Genomic DNA, 19,536 nt, shown 5'->3' with positions numbered 1-19,536 from the left:
CTCTGACCGGCCTGCAGGACGAAGACATGGAAGCCGAGAGGAGTGTTGACTCAGTTTAGCACAGACACACCTCATAAACTTCTTCAGCTATCAAACAGGAGGGAGTAGGACGATCAGATGATAAAAACTTAATGACAGAGATGCTGCAGTGTTATTTGTATACTTTTTAATTGCTTATACTAGTAAAAATAGCATCTCCTTTCCACAGTGCCACACACCACTGGTGAAGATGTGTGAAAAGGCTTGAAAAAGACAATCACTTATTGCAGCAGGAGAATCTCACACTTACAATGTTAGAATAATTTCACTTTTAATTTAATTGTTCAAAGACCTACTAACCCAGCATGCATGTTTTATTGGAGGAATTTTGAGAACTTTAACATATACCCCCCATTTTGATTTTTGGTTTTAGTGACAGAAATACCAGTTGAAAGTAACAACTCTAACTGGAAAACTACAATCATGTAACTTACAATGGGAAAATTGGTACTTGATATGCCATTGATTTTTCTTGCAAAGACTGAAGAGGTCTGTAATTTTCATCATAACTTTATACTTTATACTTCGACTGTGAGAGACGGCCCATAAAATAAATTTCAGAAAATGGCATTGTATGATTTTTAAATAATTAATTTGTATTTTATTGTGTTAAATGAAAATTTGATGCAGTAGAAAATTATAACCTTTTTTTTTGGTACACAAACCTTTGTCTACTGTTCTAGAGGTCAGATGTTTCCTCTAGTTCTTGGCCAACTTCGGTCAAATTGCATCCATTCCTCGATGCAGATCTTCCCCAGAAATAAATCTGAGGTTACTTTATTACTTATTTATGACCAATTTTCTCACCATATAGGCTGCCCCGTGGACAAATGCATTACCCCCTTTATGATTAATGCCAGTCCTGCTAAGATATGTACAATATCCTAAAAATAAATTGCTTTTATGCTCTCGGGGACTCCAAAATATCACTCTATTCTGCAAGTTTCTAACAGTGAAATTTGGAAATTTTCCTGACTTATAAAAATCAACACACATTTTTCTTAGTTGGCTGGTATTTTGTATTTTGCTTTCTTTCCCAGTTTGAATAGTAGAGAAAATGCATCATATTTCCATTGCAGGTAAAAAGAAAGTCGTGCATTCTTTAAAGGTTCCCAGAAACTCGATATTTAAGGCTTATGTTCTTCCAAAACTATGATAAATCAGTTTTTCACCAGTTGCAAGGTGATAAAATCTGAAACCACACCTTGTGAATACTTTTATCTTTCCTTCTTACCTCCTCCGCTCCCCGCCTTGACCTTTATCTCAGGTCAGCCTACCAAGGACTGAGCAGATATCTTTGATGGACAATTCATTTGAAATGTGTGCCTCACCAAATTCCCTCCAAGCTCTGCAGTATCACTAAAAGCACATTTATGAGAACTGTAAATCATAGAAGCATATTCCCCGCCGAGTCTACAGAGAACTGCTTCTGTAAATAGTACAGTAACCTTTTTTCCTTCATTATGTTTCTCTGCAGAAACATGCAGGCCAGGTTCCACATTCTGAACAGGAAACTGACACATGACTGACAGCATTTTGTGCAAATGTACCAAATTCAACTGACAGGGGAAAGGAACTGTTCAATGTGGCCAAAGTTTACCGTTTATTAAAGTTAGGATCCAATGTATCACTAAATAATTATTTAGGAATTGAATGTTTTTGTGATTAAAGTCTATAAATGCAAATTAATTTTTACCTGGAAGCAACATTGATTCTGGTTAATTTACATTTTTCATCCAAAGTCATCAAAATGTAATATGAAAGGATGTGAATGAGAGAGAGCAGAAAAATGAAGGAAAAGCTTAAATTTACCCCAAAATTCACAACTGGGTTACATGTAAAACTGTTCTCATCAACATGCCCAAAATAATGATGAAAAAACATAAAATAAAAACACCAAAAACTGCCAAGGGAATAGTAAAATGAGCTGTACCTAGAAAATTCAATTGCTGAAATCCAAATACGTCAAACACAATTTTCAAGAAGCAAAGAAATATTCCTAGAATGACACTGAGGAGAAAGTGTGCTTATCAAATTTCCCAGAGGCTGACAGTCAAAGTGATCTGAACATTTTTGAACATGACCTCATTTGCTTCAGCGACGAAAACGTTGCTTCTGACCTGGAAATGATGCACTGCAATAACGAACATCAAGCCAAACACTGGACACATAAATCACAAGTTTCTCATTTCAACCCATCAACTTAAATTGACTGAGGAGACCGTTGGCTGAAATACAGCGAAGCTCTTTTCAGGTCCCTTAGAAATGCTGAGTCATTTTCGAAGGCCACAGCGAAACAATCCAACATATCACAGAGTCTCAAGGACAGGCTGGACTTAAACATCAACCAGTAACAAGATCTCAAAGATCTGCTGCTTTTGGCCCAGAAAGCAAACAGCTCTGCAGAGGCACGGTGTGATTGCAGCAAATGCCCCTTATGCTGCTCAGCGAAGCAATAAGCTCTCCACATATTGCTGTCATTGACAGTAGAGATCAAATCACAGTCTTGACTAATGGATACTTCCCCTCCCCGAAGAGAGTCTGAGCTCGTCTGATTTTTGCTAGAAGACACGTTTGTGATTTGATTAATTTATTCACATAGGAAAGCTGTATAGGACAATCATGAAATGAGATGTCTCTGAGCAGATAATCAATGTGATAAAAATGTTCTTTTCATGGGAACGTGCCTGGTAGACACTGTTGGCAAATATAATCAATCTAATCAATTCGTAAGCAAATAAAACCCTGGAGCACCAAAAATACTGATTTCAGTAAGAGAAATAATAGTTTCTGATCCATTTTATGACCAATATTCTTTAAAAGAAAACATCTTTCAAGTCTAATTCACCAGCACAGAAATGTTTTGCAAAGCAGAAATAACATGTTTTAACATTGTGTCAAATCTCGTTCATTTGTTTAACTCTCCTGAATATGAAATAAAGCTGTAGGTGTTATCAGTTTCTCAAATCTAGATGTTGACATTTGTGTTCATTCATCCATCCATTCATTTTCTAACACCCTTGTCCCTAATGGGATCAGGAGCCTATCTCCAGCTAACGTTCTGGGCGAAAGGCGGGATACACTCTGGACAGGTCCATTTGTGTTCATTCTCTGCAAAATAACATTGGACACATCGCATACAATCTGAACATGAATTTTTCCAAGTCTTGCCACAGACGTTCAGTTGAATGTCAGCCTAAACTTTGATTGGGCTACACCCTGTTCCGCTCCTATCAATCACACATCCCAGAAGTTTGCACTGGACTCACCCTGAGGTTACAACAAGCGACAAAACGGAACTGGAAGGTGTTTAAAGAAAGCTAAAAACAGTAGACGTTACACTAATAAGCCAGTAGAGAACCAAGTCTTTAGGTCTGGCAGTTCAAACTTCCACACCTACTTATTCTAGACCACTTATTATTTAATTCTGGAGTGGGTCTCTAATTGGCTCTAAAATAGTCATAATGTCAGACTTTTTTGTTGTCTTTTTTAGGCTCGATTTAAACTCTAGGATGAATTACACAACTTTGAAATGGTCAATAACTAAATATTATTGATTAATAATATTTAGTTAGAAAATGCAAGGATTTAAGAATTAAAACACTTTACTGTTTTGATTTTTAGACTATGAAGTCTAATGCACCATAAAAGAGGAGCTGTTGGAAAATCCTGTCTGGTCAGCATGAACTGTACCACTATGTCGTCGCACCTCATGTGCTGTGCATGGTCTTTAACTGGTTTGTAAAAAGTTTTGCAAGGACTTAAATTTCCCAAATCTGAGTTGTATGTATAAAGAACATCTCTAAAAAATCTCAGAGGAACTTAGAATTTAAAACCAAAGCCCTAGGTTGACAAATACCTGAAGATGCAGGACTAAGTGAATCATGAATAACAGTTCCTGCCTTATTGCTTTAAAAGCTCACACATGTCGGCTCTTAGCGCTCCCAAACCACTAGAGAATTCCTGAACGACCCTTTTTGCTGTTCACCCCAGAATAGAAGTGGTAATTATTCTTCCACTGTCTCTGGAGAGCTTCTCAGAGTCACTGCGACATGTTCAGATTGCTACAATGAGGCTGAATTTATGCAGACGATAAATGGATAGCGGCAAAGAACAGAAAGGCTTGTTTGCAGCTGTATTCAGAGAGAGGGAAAAAAAAAATGTTTGTTTCAGAAGCCAGTCCTATTTATACAATGTAGAGGTCAAACCACAGCTTTGTTCCTGTCATCTGGAGGAATAATTGGAAAGAGGGAGGAGATGATTGGCCGGCAATGGACTCCGGAAGGCAAGCAAGGCCCACATCTCTGTTTATTTGTGTAAAAATATCACTTTAGAACAACTGCAGCCAAGTGAGTAACACATCAATCCAACCGGCATCATTTTATTTGGCAAAGAAAGAAGAACTGAAGGCTGAGGTGGGAAGAATCCAATTCATTTCTATATTACCTGATCTGGTCTTTAATTAGCCAAAGGCTTCCTTTGCAAGAAACATTTTTTTAAAGTTTCTCATAAAACACCAATCCTTTGGATAATAGAGAAAGTACTTCTAATGAAAATGTTTCCTACCTACTTTAATAATATAGGAGCTATAGAAACAACCCTAATGGTTTCTGCTTATAAGTATTGATAATGCTTTGAAAAATAGACAGTGTTCTATATATTTCTTCATCTTTTATTGCCATAAAATTACTGTTCTGGCAGAATAGAGCTGTCGCTTAGCAACTAGCAAAGGCCGACTACCCAGGATGCATTGCAGAGTAAACATTTCAACATCGAGGTGGCAATAGTTTATTTATATTTATGTAAGCTAAAGAGTCTACAGTATTTTATGGTACATCTGAAATAAATGTTTCTCAAATAAAGTCTGTTGTAACAACTATCCATGGATCCCTTTAAATTAAATACAAAAGTTAAAGAATTTAAAAACTTAATTTATCTCTGCTGAAGCTGTCAAATCAAATTGAATACTAATGTTATCAATTAACAATTAATTCTAGCTCTATAGTCTAGAATTATAGAATGCACTGTGTTGACATTCAAGCATAAATCGGAGGCCTGTGATGATCTAGAGGCCCAGCTCTGTATGCTGATATAATCCACTATATCTAATACTTCAGCTCAAATATTATGACTTCTAGCTAAGCCAGGCTGCCTCAGATTTACAGCAGATATTTATATTTTGTAATCTAATCATCTAAATGTTGTTTTCTTTCCTCCCAGCCCCAGTTGTAATCAGTGAACTTTCTGAAGAGCCCTGCGATGGAGTGATGACCTGTCCAGGTGCCTCCTGACCTCTGACTGCCAGGGCTGGTTTGATCTGCATATTCATGTGGAAAATTTGCTCATTTGTCTTGTTGTAATGCATTGAAGCAAAACTTCTTATTCCAAATCCATCCTCTAATACAGTGCAGTGAACAGAAGTGTAAATATTTTAAAACATTAAGTCATTTCAGCAAATCTCAGGAGCCAATAGACATAATGCAACACATCTCAGAGACAGAGTGGAGAATTCAGATGCCTTTTTCCAAAACGCATCATCTACAAAACATGATTAATATATTGCATATAATGTTATGAATATTGGATAAAGCTATTAGCAGCTGTGGCTAAAATGATTTTCCAAAGCTGAATTACTGCTCGGAAGTGTAAGAAAGTGAGTTTTAAAAATGTATTTTGACGCAAATCAGCACTAATTAGGTCAGATTCCACTAAACAGTTGCATTTATAAGAAATCTGGTAACTCTGTGAAAATTAAAGCAGCATTAATGCTGTGATGCAGTTTGCCAGATCTGAAAGCATGTTAAGCCTGTCACATGGACTGATTAGAAAGTGAGGAACGGCGATTAGATGGGCCCAGGGTTGAGCCAGAGGCTGCAGCTGTGCTCATTGGTCACTGTCATGCACCAAGTCCTTTTTCTTCCTGCTGACTTTTGTTTAGAGCAACAGGCCTCAGGGATGTTTTTGGCACAAAGAATAAATCAGAAACGATGATGAATGTGATGCTGAATGCGCCCATGTAATGTTTCTTTGTTTTTCCTACCCACTGTTATTAATGGTTTTGTTAAAGAGACCTCACAAAAAAAGGTGTAAAAGGCATAAAAATAAGACTGAAGACACATAAATTATAAATTGTGGGCTTGTGATATGTACTAAGAGAAAAAAGGTCAAACTAAATAAAGGAAACAACAAATGTTTGCTCCTTGCAAACATACCATGAACATTTTGGCATGTTATCCGCATCCTGCATGTTGCATGTTTTCAAGTCAGATTCAATGTATTTCAATTGGATTTTATGTGACAAAACAACAACATTGTGTATCATTGTAAAGTGGAGAAAAATATGCAAAACAACAATCACAAAAAATGTGATATGCTCATGTATTTAGCCATTGATATCTCTAAATGAAATGTAGTGCATTGAAATGCATTAAAAAGTATCTCAATTAAACACTGGACTCTTCATGTGAGTAACATAATCAGTGTAAAAAAACAGAATGTTGGTGAATGAAGTGTAACATAAATGCCAGAGGACAAATGACAGAGGTCAGAGATGAATTTGGGAAGCTAACATTTACAGTGAACCCCAAACATACATAGGCTGTCAGGAGCACAGCCACCAGCAAATAGCTAAAATCCACAAACACTTGAGGCTTCCTCTTAAAACTTCCTTTTTTAGATAGTTTAAATACTAAATATATCTTATTAAGTGTTGATATGCACAGCGGAAACCTTTTCAAGACTCGTTGGTGTTCAGCTAATTAGCACCAAGGAGAAGAACGGCACTTCTGTGTTGGCTGCTCGGCAAACACCAGCCAGTAGCGTTTAGCATTGCATCTCGGTATTTCAGCTTCCCAAGCTACATTTTCTTTCGAATATTTTAGATTTGTGCTACATAAAATTGTTCCACAAATAATTTGGATTTGCGTTCCACAGACAAATCTGTGAATGCTGAACCACGGACAGGTGGGAGTTCACTATAAAACAATTTCCCAAGCGCTGACGTTTACAAGCCACACTGGTATTCCTTTATCTGAAAATTATTTGACAGAAAACGTATAAAGAAATGACTGTCCAGTGAAACCAACAAGCCTGGCAAGAAGAGCATAATCAGAGAAGCTACCTAAATGTCCGTGGTAACTCTGGAGGAGCTCAAGTGAGAGAATCTGTTAGACGATCACATCCTAAATCTGGTTATTTACAGACATCAGGGAAGAAGAAAATTTAACTTCATATGCTAAATGCGATTACGTTTTTTGTGCTGTGGTGGTGTTTTTATTTTCACCTGGTCAAGCAGTTGATGGAAATATAGATGGAGCAAGCTGACTAAGCTTGACATATTTCTCTTTTTACAAATAATTAATATTAGTTCCAGTGTCTACATGTGCAAAGACATTGGAGAAACTTTCCTAAAAGCTTGTACCTGCTGCTGGATGTGTTTCTACAAACTGTTTGCCTCTAATTTTAATAAATTTCCTTGGGATGCTACATGGGGACAACGTTAAAACAAGAATAAACAGGTCTCCCCTCTTAATGTGCATATTTTTGTCTATGTCAGCTCTCCGGAGCCCTAATAACCAGTGCAGCATATTTCCCTGACATCTTCCCAATACCTCCGAGGACAGACTCCAATCACAGAGAACCACGATAAGGATTAGAGTGACAGTCCGTGTGCGTGTGTTGGCGTGTGTGCGGGTGTGTGTGGCCATGGGAATGAGAGTCGAGACCGAAACATCATGGAGTGACATTAAATGCATCGACTTGCCTCTTTTTCAGGCTGTAAACAGTCTCCGCTGCAGCATCCCGCTGTGTTATTAGAGGCAGTCAGAAAAACAGAGGAAGGAAATTGGAATATGCTGTGGCTCCAATCACGACCTGCAGAAAGAAATTCAGACCAAACGGAATCGGATACAAAGGCAGCTTCACCAATTTCTATTCTGACACTCTGAACGACCTGGCTTTTTATAGAAAAAAGTGCTCTGAGCGTTTTATATAAAGAGTTTCTTTCTGTTCTTTCTTTTTTTTTATTCACATTGTTTGAGTTTCAGGATTTCTCTACAGTTTGGAAACGTTTATAAAGTTATGGGATTGGGTTATATTTTTATAAATTTTATTATGTTTCCCAGGTATTTATTGTTGATGGAAAAAGAAAATCACAATATGAAAGATTATTTGTACCACCATATTTTGTTCTCTTATCTTATTCCTTCCTTCAGTCCTTCTCACCGCCCCTCATGTTTTTTGCTCTGTCGTGCGTGTGTGAGTATGGCTGTAAGGATATATATGTTTAGACATATGTAAATCCAGGTAAATTGGAAAATTAATTAACCTGTGTTTATTTATTAATTTGTTTGGATTTAAGAATGAGGGTCCTTCTGAAAATATGGGATGAGTTTGTAGGCGTTCACTTCTTTTTACTTCTTTTCAAGCACGTTGAGATTATTGTGGTACAAAAATATGTTCAAAATAAATAAGTAAATAAAAATAAATGTCTTCCTTCAATCTTTCCTTCCTTTCTTTCATTCTTCCTCAATGTTTTTTTCTTTTTATCTTTGTTTAATATTTTATTTCCTGCATGTATTGTTTCCCTCCTTCCTTTACTTCTTAGTATTCTAGATTTCTTGCACCTTACCTTTCATCCCCCCTTTTGCTTTTTTGTCATTTTGTCATCCTTTTCTTTCCTTTCTTTCCCCTTCAATGTAGCTTTCCTTTGTCCTTTTTCCTTTTGTCTGTCTTCAATATTTCCTTTCTTTCTTTCATCCTTTTTTCCCTCCTTACCATTTTTATTCTACATTTCTGTCTTTCATGTGTGTATGTGTGTTTGTCCTTTTTATTACTTTTTTCCTTTCATGCATCCTTCTTTCTTTACTTCTTCCCACCTGTCTCTCATTCCAGTTTTTCTGTTTTCTTTTTTTGTTTTTATTTTTGAAGTTTCATATCAAAAGAACAGTTATCTGCCATAAATTCATCGTGATCTTTTAAGATACTCATAAAGAACTGAGAACTCCTGAGTTATGAGTCTGGAAAAGTCCAAATTTTCCACATGAAAACTGTGTAGGCGCCTTTTTTATTTTGACGAAGCTGTTTGCCACATTTTCTGTGTCTCTTTCTGAGCAAGACTAAGAAAAGCGTTGGAGTCAGAGAGGCAGCAGTGAAGCCAGCAGTGAATGGGAGGTCCAGCTCAGTCTTATGCTCCATTAGCAGTCAGTGTGTAATAGCACGGTTGGACATGTGTTCGGTGCAGATAACAGAGAACCGGCTGAGACTGTGACAGAGGGAGACAGCCCTAACAGACTGGCCTCGATGTTTCACAGCTTACGACATGTCTGCCTGCTTTCCCGAAACCTCTCCAAATACCTGCAGGTAGAAGAAATCTTAAGAATTAAAAAAAAAGAAGAAGAAGAACAGGTGAAGACTGCTCAGGCTGAGAATGAACCGATAAGAGCAATTTTACTCCAACCAGTTTTAACAACTTTTTGCGAGAATTCACCTCAGTCAACCCTCAACAGGTTTGGAGGTGGTTGAATTATGCAGAACATGCTGAAGAATTGTTGTTGCTTTATTCACCTTTACTCCCACATAATTTTACATCTCAGTTATGCCCTTATTTTTTGACAACATGCCCTCATGGATAGACTTTACAAAAATTTGAGATAAAACTTTACTGATGTGGCCAAAAACAGCATTTTGTATTTACATATATGTAGTTTTTTTCTGATTGCAAATTTTTTTTGAGACTATCTAAAATGTACGATGTCTGGATAAATGTTAAGAGGGTTGAGCAAGTTCAGTTTTTGTGTTACAAAATCAATGACAGTAAAGCGTAATGAGCTAGAAATCAATCATTTTCAATGGAGTGTTGTGTGTTCCTATTTTTATTGTTTTTATTGTTTTGTTTTTTGCAAAATTTGAGTTTTCATTTGTTTATTTTTAAACTGAAATCATGTCTTTTGCACTAAACATTATGAATTTCATGTGTTGCATGTTGCACTTTGGTCTGACGCCTCTGTGCATTATTCCTTAAAACTCAAGCAGTTTAAAATCTTTTTATCGGTTTTGTTGACGTATTTTTTTAAACCAAAACAATCCCATTATTAGATATGCAACACAAATATTTTGTGATTTTATGGAAATAAATATGGTTTGAACTGTAATTAGACTAAGACAGGGTCTTACCCACTGGCACTTGCAGTAGGCATACCTAAGGATGCACCTATTACTTTAATAACAGGACTTTAGTTGCTGATTATCTGTCTTGATTTTTTTTCCTAACTGAACTCTGTGAGAAGATTACCCTGTAAAATTACACTCATTACTCGCAAATTATCCATTTAAAGCAGCTTAATCATGATTGTCTTTTCAGCTAAAGTAACCAGAAGCAATGGGATACAGATACAGGATGAGGACGCCTTCCTCTATAATAGAGGGGATTTTTTTCTTATTCTTCTTTTTTTATAGTACTTGAATAATTTAGATGTTGGATTTGGCATAATTTAGACTTTTGCATATTTTATTTAGGGCTTAAAATAATCATCAGAAAGGCACATTTCTTTTTGAATCTTTCTGTGTTCAACATTTAACTCAGATTGAGTAAAGTGTTTTAAAAAAACAAAACAAAGCTTCAAATGAAAGTTTATACAGTGAAGCTACTGTTATTTTCTAGCTTAAACAAAGTGGCTGAATAAACTGCTCTTGGAGAATGTTTGTTTGGAGGAAGGTGAGAAAACTAAATCGACTTTATGTAAGGAAGATAATCTAATTGCTACAATGTATATTATAGATATTTTAAGTTGTCTGAACTAAATCCTCTGACATGACAACATCTCACAATAAGAGATGTGAGACGTCTCTTATTGTGACATCTTTCTTACTGTACGTATCCTTTCCAGTCCTGGCATTTTGTTTGTATTTTCAGAGTTTTCTCCACCTCTGACTGTAGCAAACACTATCATGTTTTCACCCTCATCTCTTTCCTCCAAGTCTGCAAACGCTCCTGTTGACTTTGTAATTTTCTAATGCTTCATTTAATTTAAAAACAACATCCACATATAAAGTTGTATGTTTCAGTATTTTAAAAAAAAGTTAAATTAAGCTGGTTAGTTAGTCTTAGTACCTTACAGTCAAGTCAAGCAGTCATTCTTACAAAGTGAACACATATTTGTCTTCATTCGTCATTTGCCCTTTCTGACCAAATTTAAATAATCAGTGAAGAAATATTTCTCCCACTAGTAAAACTGCTAAATGAACACTGTGGAGAATGCTTCATATATATTTCGTTTTTCTCTCTTGAGCGTAAAGAAAGCAGCTCAGATTCATTTGCCACATTTTGCCCAGGTGGGTGGAAGACACGCATTTCCTCAAATGTAATTCTTCTTCCACTAAAAGAGAGAAATGCTGTTTAAACATCTTGCCAGGGGACGGCACAATCAATCAGACTAACATTTGTTTTATGCTAACATTAATTTAAAAGTTGCTTAACTTAACAGGGGAAGGACAGCTCGGATCAAGAAGCACAGATGAGAAATATCAGTTGTCTGTTTTTGATCATTTTGTATTTTGTACCTTAGACATATTTAAATATATGTAAAATATGAATTTAACGCTTATCTATGTATTTTTTGAGGAAGATGTTAAGTGTTTTTGATTTTCTTCCAATACCTCAGAGCGCTGAAAGCTTACGATTTTGAAGAACTGAAGCTTTGTTCTGATTCGGTGTGAACATCTCCCAGCAATTTTCAAACTTTACCTGGGAAATTTGCACTTGAATGAAGATTTTATTCCAGTTCTCACAGCAGCTGAAGAGTTACTGCAGCCTCGCATGTCAAAGAATCAGGACTTCTTCTTCTAGATTGATGGAAAAATTGTCATGAAACTAAAGTTTTATAGAAGGACATAAATTCTGAGTGTTTTTTTTTTTCATTGGGATAAATCGCAGTTAGATGCTTCTGTGGTGTTTGCATTATATATTTTCATTTTCCTTACATGGGAAGTGACTTCTGGTCTTCACAATGTAGAAATAATTATGACCTTTGTAAAAGAAGTGGGTTGAGTTTAACGAAAGACAAACTTGAGAAAAAATTGCAAAGGAGACAAAACACTTTTATTTTGGAAAATAGCAGGAAAGAGCATCATCTTGAAGTCACCAAATCTCCAGATCAGCAATTTCATTTCAAGATTTTTGGATTCATAATAAGGGGAGATGCATATCTATCGACAGAACAAAATACATAGTAATCAATGCAATTCTAACCCAGCTAACTAAAAATGTATTGTTAATTGTTTTACAAAGTGGGGGGAAATGTGAAATGCCTCAGAAATATGTTTTACTAAACAGATTCATAACTGCTTGCAGGTTGTTTGTTCAGTTGTATTTTTTTTATTTTTGTTTCTTTCAAAATCAACAAGTAAAGAAGAAGAAAAATGTTGGGAGACTTAAAAACTATTTGCTGTTGCTTTCTGTCTGGGGAAGTTGTTGGAAACAAGAACCATAACTCAAAGATTCGGCAACATTTCCAGCTAACCTTTCATAAAAGGGAAAGAAAAAGATATGAAAGAATGGACACATGGCACTGCAAAGAGCAAGTGATAATGGGCTTTTTAGCGGGTGAGAAATTACGTCCGGAGGTTTTGCTTCTGGCCTTGGCACATTTGAACCATCTACTGATCATTCTGACCTCCAACGTCACTGGAAAATCATCAAACACCATATATACTTCCACAGCCTTGATGAGTTGAAAAGCTGACTTCTGATTTGTAATAAATAACTGCTAGTTATTTCTGATAAAAGCAGAGAAAACAACAAAACTACTCTGGTTTGGGGGTTTTATTGTTAAAAACCTTTGAAGGTTAGTGATTGCATTGCAAAACTCACAACAGCTTCTCTGACAGATTTTCCTCTTCTGTTGCACCTTGCAGCAGTTCTGCTGTTACACCCACACAGTTTCTTGGATTTTATGTCATAGGCCAAAAGTAATACATTACTGTAAAGTTGAAGGAAAATAGCATGTCATTTAAAATATTTTGTGCACATGATTCATAATAGCTTTGCCATCCTTTTTCATTCAGTCGCCCATCCTCTGGAAAAACAGCTGCGAGCTGTGGATTTGGACATATAGAAAGTAAAAATAAAATCCCAGGTCTGGACCTTGCATGGTCCATTTTAACACAAACACAATTTGATCTAAAGCAGCCATGTCTCAGTACATTTGTGTTTCACTCTTTATATTTATAGACAATGGTTTGAACTGTGCTACTTGAGATCTTCAAGTTTACATCATTGTTGTAAAACCCATCTCTGGTTTCAACTTCTTCACCACTTTGGCCCTGATCTTTCACATTTGTTCCTTGATCTTCATGATGTGGTTCATTCTCTCATGTTCTCTAACCTCTAAAGTCTTCACCAAACAGATGGATGTGCACTAATAGAAAGTTACACAGATAGGCTGTAGGCGAGTCTATTCCACTTTAATACTATTAAATACTTTGTGTTGATGTTTCGCACAAAAATTCCCCCAAAATTACAGGGAGGTTTGTTGTAATGTGGAAAAAGGTAGCTGTAGATATCTTAATGTATCATAAGAGATCTAAAAATGTGAGCATATACCTTCATAACCTGATTAATATTATGCTAAATCGCCACATACTGTGACATCTTTTTTCTGTATTGGAAGAAGAAAAAAACCCTTTCACTCTATGTGGCAACGTTCTGCCCTTTGTGTATTCAGTGGTGGATTACAAAGAGGGAATACTGTATTTTTTATTTTATTTTTTTCAAATTGGTTACAGTACAATATGCACTGAAACTTTCAATTTTTACTTAAACTTCTTTTTTTTGGCTAGATGCTGCTACTATAATTATGTATATATTTTAACATGGGTGTGTCCAGATTCAGGAGCTCACAAATGAATTTTGTTTTTTTAACGTTGATAGCTTAAAGTATACGTAAATCCGGTGGTACAAAAGTAAAAAAGCTTAAAGCTGTTGTGTTGTTTCACATTTGTATTTTGCATTTAGATGTTTTAGAATGTTTCTAAAAATAGCAGTTTAGTCATCTCAAGTAAAATTTGTCTTTTCATCAGATTCATCATCTATTTTGGGGTGCTAAATGATTTAGAGCCAAATTTCCTAGCTGTGAGTGTGGAGTTATTTCAACCAGAGCTATTTCAGTCAAATTATCTACAGAAATGAAATTAATTAACTTTATCTTTTACTAACTGCTGCAGGTAAGATGTGGTATTTTAGCCAGCTGAGCATTAGGTCAGAGTCTGATGAAACTGTTAATGCGACACAGTTACCTGACGATGCCCGCCTCTTTTCTAATTAAAAGTTGAAAGAACAGAGATAAAAGGTTCAGAACAAAATCAGAACGCCGATGCTGGAATGGAAACCAATTTTTACAGTTTTGTTTGGTGCAACTTTATTACCAAGTCTGAAAAATGTTGTCGAAAAAATTTTTGCGATTAAAAAAACATTTTTTATGGTGTCTTGCTGGATCTTAATTTACACCTGCTATAAAGTGAAAGTAATACATTGAGGAGATTAATTCGTATCTTGACACAATCCAGTGTATTTCTTAAGAAGTAAATAGGAGCGGATTTACAGATGTAAGGATTTATGTTTATTAGAAAGAATCTAAAGTGAACCTGAGGAAGATAGCCATGTTGGTCCTGGAAGGGTGGACAGGTGAATGTTATTTCTGGACAGAGAGCAAACTGGCAGACAGTGATGGACAGGTGAAGGAAAGATAAGACTTGGACATGAAATTGTTTTGTTGATGAACAGCAATCTGTCTTTCTACCTCAAACAAAAGATGTCAGAATTTGGTTCTTCTGCATGCAGAGGCTTCTGATGTGAGCTTAGATGTTTCACTAAAACCCCCACCATGTAAAAAGTAAATAAATAAAAAATGTCAGAACTTTTCACGGATTTACAGCTTATGAGACTGTTTCTAATCTGGGCTGAGGAACAGAGTGTGCAGGAAGCATATTAGCATTCAGTGAGGCGCGCAGTGCAGTCTCATCAGCTTGTCAAACTAAATTACAGGTGCAGAATACACAGTGAATCATTCATCACCTCACACTGTCCTCCCAAGTCTCCAACTGCTTCCTCTTTGTTTAGCCATGATGCTCCATTGAAGATTCATCCAATCAATGTAATTGCTGGTGATTGTGCGACTCAATCCAGTGCCTCCTTACAATCACAGCTACGATCAATGCCCATGGCTCCCTTCCTTCTGCTGTCACCGTGAAGGATTATTCATGCATGCTACAAGGAGAGAAATTATTTTATGTGAAGATTTATCCGATTATTGCTAAAGTACCCGAAGGCAGCAGTTTATGTCTATACTTACCTCAGGCTTTTGTCATGTTTTATGGAGGTGTCCCATTATTTAAGAAGGAGATTAAGATGCTGATATATCTGCAAGTGACAGAAAAGTGACATTTATTTATTTGCCTTCATGGTAATTACCATGAAACTTTAGAAGGGAATGTATTTTGTGAGTTCCCTGCACTTTTTGTTTTAAGACGGATGTAAACAAAACACAGCCGGTCTGTGCTTGTCAGTTCTGCTGACATCCTAAAAGGAACCACTGCATGGCCTGATTAGACCTCATAGTTCCCGGGAGGGCACCATGGAAAATTTTAAAAAAGCGAATTGTTTAATGAAAGAAGCAAATACTTCTTACATTTTTAAAATTTCTTTTAAAACAATTGATATGCCCTTTTCCACCATGACTGCTCTCTCTAAACAATTGTGATGTAGCTTCTGCTAGTCTAAACCAAAAAATATAATCTCTTAAAATTAACACTTATCCCGGACGGACTCAAGAAATACTTTTAATGTAAGACTTGTATATTTATATTTATGAAGAAATTGAAGTTTGCTGAAATCTGGATCACCACAAAATAGACCAGAAATTCTCTGATTAGTGCATTTCTAAATATTTAATTTGTGCCTCAAATGTCAGCTTTTTAATTACTTTCCTCATCAGTGTTTTTTTTATTTTTTATTTTAGATTCTTTTTTGTGACTCTGTGGCTTTTATCAAACTGCAAATTAACAGAAAACATTGTAAAAATAGAGGAGGAAGACGTGCATCAAATGGCCTTGACCGGGAATTGAACCCAGAAGAGCAGCATTGAGGACTAAAGTTTCTTCGGCTGGTGTGCATGTTCCACCAACTGAACCATGCAGCGCCCCATTAACAGGATATGACTTTTCAACATCACAGTGAAATCCTGAGATTCTAGAGGCGAAGATGACAGCTGGAGGAACTATTAGTGTGTGGCCATCATTGAGATAAATTACAGAAATGACTTTTAGCGTGTCAACCTAGCCGTTTCTAATTTGAAGTTTCAGTGGAGAAAAAAAAAGTAAAAACTTTGCATCTGTTCCATAAATCCTGTGTGATTTATTAGAATTAGCTAAATGATCTCATTAAATGCTTTAATAAAGATGAACTCTGATGGCCCAGACAGCTACGTGGGACTTTGTCTGGATTCTTCTCCAGCGTGCTGACAGCGTCTTAATCTCCTCTTTACATATCAGCCTCTTCTTAAAAACTGCAGTTTGGCTCTCATCAAGCCCGACCAGATGATGGTAATGAGCTCAGAACAATACTCACCTTGACAGTACCGACACAGGAACTGCCTTACGTCATACGGGTATAAATATATTGCCACAATATATTATAGTTTTGTTTTAGCTTTAAATAAGGGGTGTCCAAACTTTTTGTCACGTGGGACAAAATTGCAGACTCAAACGTAGACACAGGCTATAAAATCCACCTTGTAGTCAAGCAAAACAATCCAATATAGATAGAAATTTTCTAGCAAAAACTTAATTAATCACATGATTCCTGAGTTTTTGGCAGGAATTTACTAATTTTTTATGTTGTTAGCTATTTTTACCCTGATTACAAATTAAAAGTCTCTATGTGCATCTATGGACCAAATGGGGGCCGTACAAAATTATTCCAGGGACCATCTGTGGCCCCTGGGCCGCACTTTGGACACCTGTGCTTTAAATGAAAGGATTTTTTTAAGAGCTCTTCTTTTGGAGAGAGTTTCAGTAGTAAAAGAATCTATTAATCTGAGAGGATTTAAGTAATCGCTGCGTTTTGTGGGACGCTCACAAAAATGTCAGAATGTGATCCAGCAAGCTGTAGCTCGGGCATCTTTCCTGCTCTCACTCCATTTCAACGCTGCTCTTAGTTGATGAAACTCAACATGTGCTTTATAAATCCAATTTGTCTGTGTATTTCCAGTTGGGGCACTGTGTGTCGGCCCTGCGCCTCGGCCACGGTGCTGAGCAGTGGCGATGTCCTAAGCTGTGCTGATAGATTGCTGGGCCGCAGGCTGCTGGGTGCAGGCACTCGCATCAGCTCCCATCGACGCAGCGCCACCCTTTAGCCGAGGGGGATGGCTTAGAGTGCAGCTATTAGAGCAGCGCCCAAGAGTTCCCAGGCTCATTATGCCCAAATGTTGCATGCACACAGGAAAGCCAAAACTGTGGCCTCTCAGGATGCAGGTCCATAAACATCTAGGGCAAAAAAAAAAAAAAAAAAAAAATCTGCTAAAAGCATGAGATTGGGCCTCATCGATGCACCACATGGCAACATGTACAGGAAATTGCTGTAGAGTGAAACAATTTACCAATTTTAAAATAGCAGCATCATTTTGGGAAGAGCAGATATGCAGCGTTTAAGCCTCAGGCAGGATGGCTTCTCAGAACTACAACAGGTGCACTGTTAGATTTGGTGCCTGTTAATTATATTTACTTGTCTAAGCGGAGCTTGTAATTTTTGTTTGCTTCCTCTGCTGGTGTTTGCGCATCTTTTGCACTCATTAGGAAGAGAAATGGAGTTTCATCAGAGCTGGAAGCAAGATGCCATGTCTTTAAGTACTTTCACTACTCATTGTAGGCCTTCCCTAATGGGTTTGTAATGACAGCGGCTTTATGGAGTGGTGTTAAAGTGATTACATCTCTTTTAATGTTTTAATTCTACCTGAACCATCATGAACCGTAGAGTAAGGTTGGTTTGGACAGATTTCCTTTTTCCTTTTCCCAGTGTTAACTAGAAACAACCAATCAGAACCAGGAGGTGGGTCTTGGTGCTGCCAATCACTGTTCATGTGGTGTTTCTCATCCTGGAGGTACAACTGGGTTTAAACATAGATTGATTGAATTCATAATACAAAGTGATGCTGGCGTTGTCATAAAAAGTTTTAATATAAATGTATTTTTGTTTAACTCAATGTTGACTAATTTCAAATGAATCCATTTAAAGTCTGTTGGTCTTGACATTACATTTAATTATGTAATTACTGGAGAAAGGGTTGTTACACCAAAATCAGCTGTACTCAAAATGCCAAGACATCAGGATCACCAGAGAGGATGAAACTGATAACGTCTGTTTTGAAGTTCAAATATGTTGTCCACCAAGTTTTATTATAGTGTTTTAACATTTTCAGATGAGTAATGTTTATAGACACTGGCGTAGGTGGAAGATATGAGTCATCTAAAACCAGAGGCCAATGTGGAAAAACAACAGATACAAAGAACGAGCAGAAAAGTTGCTTACCAACTGAAATGTTTGGAGATTATTCCCGGGCCGTTTTCCAAACTGTCAATCAGCTCATTGCAGACTTACAAAGCTGTAATGAGAAACACTCTGCCCATGGCTGCCCCGTGGGTCCAGTTAGTGGTTTGATTTATTGAAATTTGCTGCTGGCCAGTGCTGAGTCACCAGCTCAGTGGTGAAAGGACCACTGATACTTCACAGTTCCTGTCACCACTTTCATTCTATTTAGCATCAGTCAGACATTTTTCTTTCTCTCTGCAAAGGGTGGAATCATTTAGTCAGCAAAGCCACAACTGACAAGTGATGTTTGAGATTGGTTGGATGTATGAGAACTAGACATTTTGCCTATAAATCGTCTCAAAAACTATTGTGATAGACGATAATATAGTTTGAAGACCTTTTTCATTGATTTAATGGAAATGACGTAATAATGCATGCGATTTCCTGTCAAAGATCTATACACTTTATTTTCAAAATAGCACTCAACACTGGAACTGATAAAATAAACAAAACAACCAAAAACAAAAATAAAATGGATTCTCAGTCTACATTAACAAACATGTACTTGAATAAAAACACCAAAGTGTAAATAAATACTGCATTCAACCAAAAGAGTGCAGATTATGAAGTCTGTATACCATATTGCCCTTCAGTAATCATTAGATTTAAATAGAGAAGATGGGCACATCGACTACCTGATGCAATAGTTCACACTACACGTTAGTTCGCACCTACATTCTCCCCTTATGACAATCTTAGAACTTTGATCGTTCTAAGATTGTCGCTTGTGATCATCCTGTAGTGTGTGGTGTGTTACGCTAGATCGTTGTGGCCGCTCCGATCTAAATCAGGGCTTTTCCCCGACTGGGATCGTTAACGCAGCCTGTTGAATGTGACAGGTAGCCAATCAGAAAGCA

The 19,536-nt window shown here is 36.8% G+C and overlaps 1 long non-coding RNA gene across 1 annotated transcript; it reads right to left on the bottom strand.

Moving 5' to 3' along the window:
- Nucleotides 1-15,128: 15,128 nt before the first annotated feature.
- On the bottom strand, nucleotides 15,129-18,860 carry LOC122823985. Its single transcript, XR_006369433.1, has 3 exons — nucleotides 18,620-18,860; nucleotides 15,387-15,454; nucleotides 15,129-15,301 (listed from the first exon to the last, which is right to left on the bottom strand). It is a non-coding gene; the product is annotated as an uncharacterized LOC122823985 (long non-coding RNA).
- Nucleotides 18,861-19,536: the final 676 nt, after the last annotated feature.

Source organism: Gambusia affinis, linkage group LG21 (assembly GCF_019740435.1).
Source record: "Gambusia affinis linkage group LG21, SWU_Gaff_1.0, whole genome shotgun sequence".
Classification (NCBI taxonomy): Eukaryota; Metazoa; Chordata; class Actinopteri; order Cyprinodontiformes; family Poeciliidae; genus Gambusia; species Gambusia affinis.
Note: the sequence above shows the minus strand (reverse complement) of the source record. Positions and strands in the feature narration are given on the sequence as shown.